Genomic DNA, 8,177 nt, shown 5'->3' on the forward strand with positions numbered 1-8,177 from the left:
AATAAACTATGAAATATGTGAGTAAATATACTAAATATGTGATTAAATATGCTATTAAATATACCATTAAATACGTGACTAAATCAACTATCAAATATACACCTAAATATGTTATTAAATATACTATTAAATATACCATTAAATATGTGACTAAATCGAGGATCAAAATCAGTGATCAAATAAGTGACTAAAATTGTTTAGTAGTAAATTTAGTAGTGTTATAAATGATTGGATATTAACTACTATTAGTCACATGACTAATTTTAGTCACTTATATACAAAATTTAGTGGTTTTTTTAGTCACGTATTGTTGTTTTTGTACTAGTGATAGGAGCAAAATTCTTTGTGGAGTAGTATTGGAATTGGGATATCAAATATATGCTGATGTTGAATCCCTATAATCCTGCATTTTCCCCTACCACTAAAACCTTTAACAATGTTCCACTTTGGGTGAGAGTACCCAACATTCTATACATTTTTGGTTGGATGAATGCTTTGAAGCTATTGAAAACTCTCTACATAGTTTTATAATGTTTGACAAAGGATCTTAAATCCTCCTTTACTCTACCTTTGCTCAAATTTTGATAGAAATGAATATCTCTAAAGGGCTTCCCAAAGATATTTTGATTAAAACTTCCAAAGCCTCTTGGGTAGAGCCCTTAAACTATAAAGGGATTCCATTTAGATGTAGAGACTATTTTCAAACATGGCATATGGTTGGTCAATGTGTCGAACATAGATTGGAAAAGAATGATTCATGGTGGAAATATGTTTCAAATCTTCATTATGTTATAGATAAGAATGATGAGAAGAAAAAGATTTTTACTCAATATTTGTATGAGGATGGTGTGCAACAATCATCTGAGGTTCTAAGTCAAAATGTGATGCCAATATCATATTGTGTTAATATAGATGACAAGGTTTTTGATAGTGAATTGAAGTAAAAAAATAATGTTGGAACATTGGTTGGAAGGGAGAAAAATAGGTTAATAGGGTCTGTAGTGTTGAAAATAATTGGTCAATTGTGTATTGTCTTTGATGTTACACAAAATGTCATATCATTTCTAGTCAATGTATATCGAGCTCACTTAGGCGATAAAGATAGTTTCCTGTGTCTGCCAAGCATTCTAGAGTTTGCCAAGTTCAAAAGAAAATGTATACCAAGTTCACTCGGGCGTCAAAGGGAAGTTCACAAAAGTTGAGTGTTAACTGAGCTCACTTGGTTAATGAAGGAAATGCTGGATGGAACCAGTGTTAATCAAGAACACTCGATTGTCAAAGGAACTCTATGGATATGCAATGTTAATTGATTTCACTTGGTTAACACAGTAGAAATTTTTCTGAGTTAGTGTCTACCGAACAAGGTCAGATAATGAAGGATTGTCTTATTTTAGCATATTAAGTTTAGCTAATTTGTTTGTTGGCTCTAGCCAACTGTGGAGATGAATATTAAGTATTCTAACTTGTATTCAAGTTAACTTGACAATGTGAAAGATATAATTATAAGGTCAAGTTGAGAATTGGAAGTGTGGAACATAACTGAAGATTTGAAGATACCAAGAGAAAGCGAATTAGAAGGATAAGTAGAATATCCTTGCTGACCTGTAAAGATACATTCGATCAAAAAGGATCTAGTATACAAGCTAGAATTGAGAACTATAATCCGCAATTCAATTGCATTAGAAATCAAGTCATTTCATTGTTACTCTCTAACCATTGTAGCAATGATCTAAATCTCTTAATAGAGTTGGCTTAACAACTATTTGTAAAACCTCTAACAAGGTGGCATTTTTAGATTGAAGTGTCTAAAGACCTCTAACAAGGCCACTCCTAACAGGGTGATCAAATCATCTAATAGGGTCACACCTAATAGTGTGTTTTGTAACCTTTAACAGAGTTGACACCTAATAGGGCTCACTTTAGAAGAGTGAAAATCAGTAACTAGTTGCAATTGGTGGTTTTTTCCAAATTGGATTTCCATGTTAAATCTTGGTGTCATTCATGTTCATGCTATTTATTTTATGTATATGCAACAAAATTAAATTTAAGGTTAATCATTAAGATAAGTTCATTCAGTTATCACCAAGTTAAAGTTGATTCTCAGTGCTTGCTGAGTTGCAGCATTTGCTTGTGTTAATCGAGTGCCTATGTGTTTGTCAAGTAACAATAGAATACAGTTTAAACAAAGTTTATGTTTTGATTTGTATTAACATCGAAGAGATTTGGGATTTATTTTTGTGGTAATTGATTCACCTCTCTCCTCTCAGTTACTCCTCTTATATTTCCAACAATTGGTATTAGAGCTTTTGGTGCTTGTAGAGAAGGTTTGAAGGACCTAAGCTAAAGATCATAATGTCTTACAAAAGAGAGATTCCCAAGTTGAATAGAGACAAATTTGTAGCATTGCAAGATCTCATGTAGTTGCATTTGGAAACCATCAATGATTCAGGTTTGAAATTTTTTAAACACTACTTACAAAGCTCCTAGCAGTACAATGACTATGGAAGAAATTGTTGAAAAGAAAAATCATAATATCATGATGAGTGGCATAGCATCAACTCTTAACTATGTTGAATTTGATGAGATCAAAGGTTGTACTATTGCTCGTGAAATGTGGACCAAACTGAAAGAAATCTATGAAGGTGATGAAAATGTAAAAAGAGTCGAGGCAAAAAGCTTGAGAGGCTAGTTTGATCAAATGAAGATGAGAGAGGATGAAAATATTGCAAAATATGTCGAGTGAATTAAAGCAAGTGTGAGTGCAATCAAAGCATCTAGAGGAGACATTGATAACAATATAGTTGTAAGCAAGGTACTCAAAACCCTTCTTCCTATCTATGCAATTAGAGTGTTTGTTATTCAAGAGATGAGATGTGATCAAAATAGTAAGATAAATCTGGATGCTCTAGTAGGAAGATTGGTAGCATTTGAACTACATAACCATGATAATTATACTCCTAGTTCTAGAAATCTTGAGTTTGCATTTGAAGCCAAGATATCACTCAAGAAGAAAGCTAAAAGATCGAAAAGAAAACAATCTAAAAGTGAAGAGGAAGATAGTTCTTGCAAGAAGGTGTCCCAAAGGAAAAGGAAGGTAAAATCCCTCTAATTTGTTTCTCTTGTGAAGAAGTTGGACACATTGCTGCAAGGTGCCCAAACAGAGAAGACAGAGATGAAAAGAAGCAAACAAATACAAAGGCAAGAAGGATTTCAAGAATTTCAAGGGCTACAAGGATGAAGGTAGAAAATATTGTTTTACGGCTAAAGATACAAATAGTAGTGAAGATGATGAAATGATATAAATTGTTGTAAAAGATGAATCTAATGATGAAGATGATAAAATGGCACTTATCTCTCATGTTAGCGAGAATGATACATGGATTATCGATAGTGGCTACTCACATCACATGACTGGTGACAAAACATAGTTTGAATGCATGGAACATTATGATGTTGGTAGTGTGAGATTTGGAAATAATGAACATTGTTGCATAAAAGAAAAAGGTTGTATCTCACTAACCAATGAACTTAGATGTAATAATGCTTATTGGGTTGAAGGACTAAAACATAATCTACTAAGTGTGTTTGCCAATAGTGGCATGTTGTGATGGTTAAGTTGTTGCCTTGTTATCCTTGCCATCAAGGTTCAAATCTCATGGGGATGAGGTCCCCTGTTTGTGGCCCTACTGGTTCATAGCTTCAGGTCAAAGCATTTACCCCTCTTTAAAAAAAAAAAAAAAAAAAAAAACATAATCTACTGAGTGTGGCACAGTTGAATAACATTGGGTTCAAGGTAGAATTCATGAATGGGAAGGCCAAACTACTGAATGGAAAAGGAAATCTAGTTGGGTTTGACAAACAAACAAAAGCTAACCTATTCTACCTAGATCTCAATGAAATTTCATGTTTTATTGCTCAGGTAGAAAAAAGTTGGTTATGGTATAAAAGGTTATGTCATGTGAACTTTAATAATGTAATCAAGATAAGAAATAAGAAAAGAGTAAGGGGTATTCCTAGTTTGAGGAAATTTGATATAGGTCTATGCAAAAATTGACAAATTGGAAAGATGGGAAAGATTAGTTTCAAAAGCAAGAACTATCATTAAGAAGAAGTCTTGGAGTTGGTCTATACAGAACTTTGTGGACCTATTGGAATAGAGAGCTACAATGGAGATAATTTTTTTATTCTATTTGTTGATGCTTATTCCAAAATAATGATTGTAATGTATCTAAAAGAAAAATATGAAGCTTTTCAAAACTTTAAGTGGTATCTGGTGAGAGTAGAGAAAGAAACTGGAAAGAAGCTAAAGTGTTTGAGATCAGACAAAGGTGCTGAATTCATTTCCAATGAGTTTAATGAATTATGCATTGAAAGAGGAATTAAAAGATAAGTATCAACCCCTGGTACACCATAGCAGAATATATAGCTGAAAGAAGGAACATATCCATCATGGATTGTGCAAGAAACTTGATGATAGAAAAAAATGTTGCAATCAAATACTGGAAGGAAGTAATAAGTATTTTCGTGCATACCTTGAATAGAGTACAGTTGAAGAAAGACTCAAATCAAACTCCTTATGAACTATGATATGGCTACAAACCTAATGTAAGCTACTTAAAAGTATTTGGTAGCAAATGTTATATCTTGAAGGAATCTAGAAAAGATAAACTTGATGTCAAAGGTGATGAAGGCATATTCCTAGGACACTCCTATAGAAGTAAAGCATATAAATGTTTGAATTTAACGACTCATAAGATCATAGAAAGTGCATATGTGAGAATTGATGAGTTTGCAAAAAGAGTGAAGAGGAAAGCAACAAAGAACCTGAGGATTACAAAAGGTTTGTCTACTATGAACTTGATACATTGCCAAATCTATTTGGAAGTTAGAAGGCTTCACCTCTTGAGTCCCCAAAATCTCCAAAAGCTATCGAGTTACAACCAATGCAACCTGCATCATAGTCAAAAGCTACTGAGCTACTACCAGAGCAAATAAAGTCTAATGGACCCAAGTCATAGACAGTGGGAGCCAAGCTTGATATAGAAGATCATGAAGAGGTTAGTGGAATATGTTCCAAATCCAAAGTACCTATGTTAGCAAGATATGTCAAAAGGCACCATACATCTGATTAGATCATTGGAGACAAATCAGATGGAACAATGACAAGAAACAAATTGAAAGGTACATGTTTGCTTGCTATATTTGAACCTATAAATGTTAAAGATGTTTGAATAATGAAAGTTGGATTGAAGCTATGTATGAAGAAATAGAATAGATAGTGAGGAATAAGACTTGGACTCTTGTTCCTAGACCCAAGGATACAAATGTAATTGGCACAAAATGGGTTTTTAGAAATAAGCTAAATGAAGATGGAAAAGTTTTAAGAAACAAAGCAAGGTTAGTTTGTAAAGGTTATTCTCAAGAAGAAGGTATTGATTATGGTGAAAATTTTGCACCTATTGCAAGATTAGAATGTGTTAGGACTTTACTAGGATATGCAACGCATAGAGGATTTAAAGTTTATCAAATAGATTTAAAATCTACATTCTTGAATGGAATTCTGGAAGAGGAAGTCTACATAGAACAACCTGGAGATTTTATGGATCATAACAAAAAGGATATGGTCTGTAAATTACACAAAGCATTGTATGGTCTCAAGAAAACTCCCAGAGCTTGGTATGAAAGAATTCATAACTACTTGGTAAAGATTGGTTTTCAAAGAACAAATGATAACAACAACCTGTATATCAAAGAAGGACCAGATAAGAAGATTGTATTGGTAGAAATCTTTGTGGATGACAATTTATTTATAGGAAATGATGACTTATGCAAGCATTTTTAAAAGAGATGAGTAAAGAATTTGAGATTCCCATGTTTGAAAAGATAAAATTCTTTATTAGATTGTAAATCCAATAGAAGAAAGATGGTATCTATATTACTCAATCCAAATATATCAAGGAGATACTAAAGAAGTTTGGAATGAAAGATTCAAGACCAATTGGAACACCTATGTCTACTGGACATAAGCTTTCCAAAAATGATGATTCCAAAGAGGTAGATCAAACTACATACAGATCAATGATTGGAAAATTGCAATATGTACTGAACACAAGGCCTGATATTGCATTAGCAGTTGGTATGGTGTTAAGATTCTCAACAAATCCCAAAGAAAATAACATGATGGAAATCAAGAGAATCATGAGATATTTGAAGGGTATTTAAGACTATGGAGAGGTACAAGAAACGAGGCAATTTGGATTTGAAAGCATTCACAGATTCTGATTAGGCAAGAAGTGTTGGTAACAGAAAGAACACCAATGGTGGAGCATTCTTTCTCGACAAAAGACTAGTGTCTTGGACAAGCAAAAAGTAGAATTGTATTTCTGAATCCACAAAAAATGTGGAATTTGTGGCAGCAACAACTAATTGTTCGAATGTTGTTTGGTTCAAGCAATTGTTCATAGGTATGAAGGTAGAGATCAAGGATCCAGTGGTTATCTTCTGTGATAACAACAATGCAATTAATATATGAAAAAATCCTTTGATGCATACCAAAATTGAGAATATTGCTATAAAATATCATTTTTTGAGAGAATTGGTACAAGATAAAGAGGTAATATTGGAATATGTGAATACTAAAGAACAAATTGTAGACATATTCACTAAGCCATTACCTAGGGATGCATTTTCATATCTAAGAGGTAAGTTAGGGGTCATTTCCCCATCTAAAGCTCACTAAATGAAGTTTAGTGATGCATCAACTAGAGCATGTTGAAGATCAATGAGTTGATGCAATATTGAGAAGGCCACATTACAAATGAATTAGTACATGGGGTACATTGATATTCAAGAATATTGCCTTTAGCATGAGATGTCAAAGAGGGAGAGTTTCTTGTCATATCTCATAGAAATTTTCTAAAGAGGGAGAGCATATATTCACAAAAAATGTATTACTTGCAGAGATGTCAAAGATGGAGAACTTGGTATGATATCAAAGAAGGAAAATTTGCTATCAGAAGAAGATGTTGAAGATAGAGTTTTGTTGATAGAGGGAGAAACTGAAGGTAGAGGGAGTTCACACTAATAAAGAGATTTCTCATGGATGAGAATTAGAATTAGACTAAGGATATGTTCCTTACTTTATTCTTGTTCTAAAAATTTCATTGAATTATGACATGTTGCATTGCCATCAATGTCAATGAGGGAGATTGTTGAAAATAATTGGTTAACTGTGTATTGTCCTTGATGTTACAAAAAATGTCATATGATTGTCAGTCAGTGTATGCTGAGCTTACTTGGATGATGAAGATAGTTTCCTGTGTCTTTCGAGCATTCCAGAGTTTGCTAAGTTCATAAGATAGTGTCTACCGAGTTCACTTGGGCTTCAAAGGGAAGTTCGCCAAAGTTGAGTGTTAACTGAGCTCACTTGGTTGAAGTTCGCCAAAGTTGAGTGTTAACTGAGCTCACTTGGTTAATGAAGGAAATGTTGGATGGAACCAATGTTAATCAAGCTCACTTGGTTACCAAAGGAACTCTGTGAATATGCAGTGTTAATTGAGTTCACTTGGTTAACACATGAAAATCATTTTTGAGTTAGTGTCTACGGAGAAAGGTTTGATAACAAGGGATTTTCTTATTTTGTCATATTGAGTTTAGTTGATTTGTTTGTTGGTTCTAGCCGACTGTGGAGATGAATATTAATTATTTTACGTTGTATTGAAGATGACTTGACAATGCCTACGATATAAACATAAGGTCAAGTTGAGAATTGAAAGTGTGGAACATAACTAAAGATTTGAAGATACCAATAAGAATTGAATTAGAAGGATGAGCAGAATATCCTTGTTGAGTTGGAAAGATACATTTGATCAAAAAGGATCTAGAATACAAGCTAGAATTGAGATATATAACCAACAATTTAGTTGCATAAAACATCAAGTCATTTCACTATTACTCTCTAACCATTGTAGCAGTGATCTAAATCTCTTAACAAAGTTGGCTTAACAACTATTTGTAAAACCTCTAACAAGGTGTCATTTCTAGATTGAAGTGTCTAAAGACCTCTAACAAGGCCACTCCTAACAAGGTGATCAAATATTCTAATAGGGTCACACCTAATAGTGTGGTTTGTAACCTTTAATAGGGTTGGCTCCTGACAAGGCTCACTTCAGAAGAGT

This window comes from Cupressus sempervirens, chromosome 11 (genome assembly GCF_028749045.1).
Source record: "Cupressus sempervirens isolate cs-2001-9-10 chromosome 11, ASM2874904v1, whole genome shotgun sequence".
NCBI classification, from domain to species: domain Eukaryota; kingdom Viridiplantae; phylum Streptophyta; class Pinopsida; order Cupressales; family Cupressaceae; genus Cupressus; species Cupressus sempervirens.